A 4,264-nucleotide genomic window follows, 5' to 3' on the forward strand; every position below is an offset into this window, starting at 1 on the left:
AGTGGGGTTATACCGTCATTGTTGCTATCAGTTTCCCCTTTCCACCCTTTCCATACCCCCACTCTTTCCCCGAACCCTCTGGAAATCATTACAGCTTCTGAAGGGTCATCTATTTTGGCTTTCATGCATCAAGCGCTCTTAATTATACAAATGGACATATGCAGGGCTAACAAGGTTAATGAGGTGAAACAAGGACCATAATAGTAAGGGGAGGAACTATTAAAGAACTAGAGGATGGTCATGTGTTTCATCAGTGCTATACCTCTCCCTAGATTTATCATCCCTTTCGTGTAGCCCTTCTGTGAGGGACTAATTATCTCACAGATGGGTTTTGGATCTCCACTTTCTCCATGCTCCTTCACATTAATTTGATTCCTTGCTTTTGAATTTCTGATACCTCTCCATGTGAGCTTTGTTGCTTCCTGCTAGATGGCTTTAAGACCTCAGGCGCTATATCTTCTTAATAGCTGGGCATCATCAGCTTTCTTCACCACATGTGCTTATGCACTCATTTTGTCTTCAGTGATTGTGTCGGGAAGGCATAATAGCCTCACTTTCCTTTCATATCCCAGATATGTGTATTTCCTTGCTCCTTGTCAGTCTAGTTAGTGGCTTATCTATTTTGCTTATCTTTTAAAAACCACCCTCTAGGTTTATTGGTTCTAATTTTTCCTATTCTCTATTTCATTGTTTTTAGTTTACTCTTCTTTTTCTAGTCCCTCAAACTATAAAATTATGTTGATTTGAGATCTTGGTTGTTTTTAAATATCGTTGTTCACCTCTGTAAATTTCCCTTTAAGCATTGTCTTCACTGAATCCAGTAAGTTTTGTGTCAGTGCTTTCATTTCAACTCATCTCTAAGTATTATCTGATTTCTCCCTGGTTTGATAGTGTCATGTTGGATTTCTACATATTTGCACATTTCCAGATTACTGTTATTTTGTTTCATTCCATTATAGCCAGAGAACAAACCTCTTTCACTGCAATTTTTAAAAATGTATTGAGAATTTGTTGTCACATGGTACATAGTCTATCCTAGGGAATGATCCACTTGCATCAAAGAAGAATGTGCATTTGGCTGTTGCTGGGTAGAATATTTTAGTTAGTTTATAGAGTTCAAATATATCATTAATATGTTTTCTGGTTGCCTTATTGAATTCAAATCCTCTTTCATTATTGCATTATTAATCTTTCTTTTCGAGATGTTTCATTCATATTGTAATGGTACTTTGACATCTCTAATTATTAGTACAGATCTATTACTCCCAGTGTTTGCTTCATATATTTTGTTACTAAATGTTAGATGCATATATAACATTATACAAATAATGGCAAAAAGCTGTTTAGTGTTCTATTATGATACTGTTTATTTCTGCAGGGTTTGCTTATAACACCTCCACTTTCATTTCATATTCCAGATAGTTTTACCCTCTCTCTTTGTCAGAATAAGTAGATGGAGTAACCTTTTTATCATGTATAATGAATGCCTTTCTTTGTCTCTTAAAACAGGTTTTTCCTTGATATTAACATAGCTACTCTATCTTTTTACTATTTACATAGAAAATTTTAAAATTCTTTCACTTTTAACTTATTTGTATTTTGGGGCCTAAATTTTCTTTTTTATAAATGTCATGTAAATATATCCTTTTGAAAGAAGTCATTTTTTCACTGCATGTCTTTCAATAGGAGAGTTTAAATAATTTACATTTAAGGTAATTACCGAAATAATGTACCTCTTCTATTTGGCTATTTGTGTGTGAATGTGTATTACACCTTCTTTGTCATTAATTTCCTCCAATATAGCCATCATTTAGATTTAATTGAGTTTTTTAGTGCACCATCCTGGTTTCTTTCATTTTGTGTATATATTTTTAGATATTTTCTTGTGGTTAACATAAGGGCTACATTTAACACCTTAAATACGTAACATCTTAGATTAAATTGATATCAACTTAACACAGGTAACAAAACAAAAACCTTATTCCTATCATGCTCCTTTCCCCACTTTTTAATATAATCATCTCAACCCCAAACTCCAAACTCACTGCCGTGGTGTCATTTCTGACTCAGCAACCTGAGAAGACCAAGCAGAACTGCCGCTGTGAGTTTCCAAGACTAAATCCTCACAGGAGTAGAAAGCCTGAGATTTCTCCCGAGGGGTGGCTGTTGGTTTGCAGCCCAACTTGTAAGCCACTATGTCATATAGATAGCATTATTACACATCTACTCGATAGCATAGATTCATAATTACAGTCTTTTATTTATCTATTTGAAATGTCTGTGAGACATAAAAATTAAAGTTTTTTTCTTCCATTATTGGTTTCTAGGTTTATTTCATTGGTTGGAGAAGATATTTTTCATGTTTTCAGTCATTTAAAATTGAGACTTTTTTGTGATCTAACATATGGTCTAACACGTAGAAGAACATGTATGTGTTGTTAAGTCTAAAGGGTTTACAAGATCACTCAGTTTCTCTATTTCTTTATTGGCCTTCTTTATAAATGTTTTTTCCTTTATTTAAAGTAGTGTGTTCAAATCTTCTATGATTAAGGTAGAAGTGTCAATTTCTCCCTTCAATTTTGTCAGTGTTTGCTTTATATATATATTTGGCTCTGATGTTTGGTGTTTTCTTCCATTTTTCCATGGTCATATTTGTTCACCTCTTTCTTTTTGGCTTTTAAGTCATATGTCATTACTAGAAATTCCTTATCTATTTCAAGGGGGAAGTACATAGGTGGTGCAAAGGATCAGTGAAGATGACTGCTAGCTAAGATGTTGGAAGTTTAAGTTCACCCAGAGGTGTTTTGGGAGGAGATCCTGGTGATCTTTCAGTCAGCCAGCCATTGAAAACCCTCTGCTTACCTTGACACAATTGGGGTCATAAAGAGCCCTACAGGGCCAGCTCTACTCCGTGATATAGGGTTTCCATGAGTTGGAATCAACTCAATGGCAGTGAGTGAGAATAAAATATTACTGTAAAGGGATTTTTAAAACCAATCATTTTGTGGCTTAACTTTCTAGAGATCAACTTGTTTTGACATAAAAACAAAATAGGAAGTAATAGCATTTATTTAATACTTATCTGTCACTAATCCCTACTTAATAGATGCTCCTATCTGAGAGCAACTAAAGCAAGGCTAAGTATCTCCCATGTGTTTTAATTTATTCTTGGAAAACTCTATACTTGCATTTAAGAAAATTATTTCAAAGGACCATTTAAACAGCCCTTCTCTACTGTCTTTCTGAGGAGGTGGCCTTTCAGTGATGTCACAACTCATAGTTAAATTTCCCCTGAAGTGCCCAGATAAAAATTAAGAATAAACCTCAGGGTTTAGTAAAAATGGATACATTCATTTAGATTTCATCATCTCTTTCTTAAGAAGTTGAGTTTGAACTTATTGATAAAAACAAATCAAACTCAAATCTATATTGCATTTCAGTGTGACAACGGGACGAATCATGATGGTAGCAACAACACAGCAAGGGGAGCAAAGTCATGAAGTTTCTGAAGAATCCCGAAAATAGATTTCTGAGTCAGGGGGCATTACTTGGCAACTCATCAAACTTGGTTGGAAGACACTCATAAATGTCAGCAGATAGACCTGGAAATATCTACAGAGTTTTCTTTTCTTTTCTTTGTATATGTCTATCTATATAAGATAAGCAAAATAAACAACCCCAAGAACAAAGCAATGGGACCAATGGTACTGGGTTGGGGGAGGGGCATGGGAGAGGAGGAGACAGGGAAAGGGAGCAGGAATTCAACAAACTAAGGGACAAGGAAACAACAAGGGATCTAAAATCCACAGCGCGGAGGGTGTAGAATGCCTGGTGAGGTCTGATCAATTGTAATGTATCCAAGAGGAATTACTGAGAGCCAAATGAAGGTTGAACATGATAGTGGGGCAGGAGGAAAGTAAAAGGAAACAGAGGAAAGAACTAGGAGGCAAACGCCATGTATAGAAGTATAAGCATAGGCATGTACATATGTAAATATATTAATATATGAAGATAGGGATATTGATCTATGTACATATATTTATATGTTAAATTATTAAGGTAGCAGACCAACTTTAGGTCTCTACTTAAGTCTTCCCTCAATACAAGAACACTTTGTTCTACCAACCTGGCATTCTGTGATACTCACTTTCCCTACATGGACGCTGAAGACAAAATGGGTACACAAGCAAATGTGGTGGAGAAAGCTGATGGTGCCCAGCTATTATAAGAGATAGTACCTGGGGTCTTCAAGGATTGAAGTTAA

Source organism: Echinops telfairi, unplaced genomic scaffold (assembly GCF_000313985.2).
Source record: "Echinops telfairi isolate 266 unplaced genomic scaffold, ASM31398v2 ScPeMD7_655;HRSCAF=1070, whole genome shotgun sequence".
Classification (NCBI taxonomy): domain Eukaryota; kingdom Metazoa; phylum Chordata; class Mammalia; order Afrosoricida; family Tenrecidae; genus Echinops; species Echinops telfairi.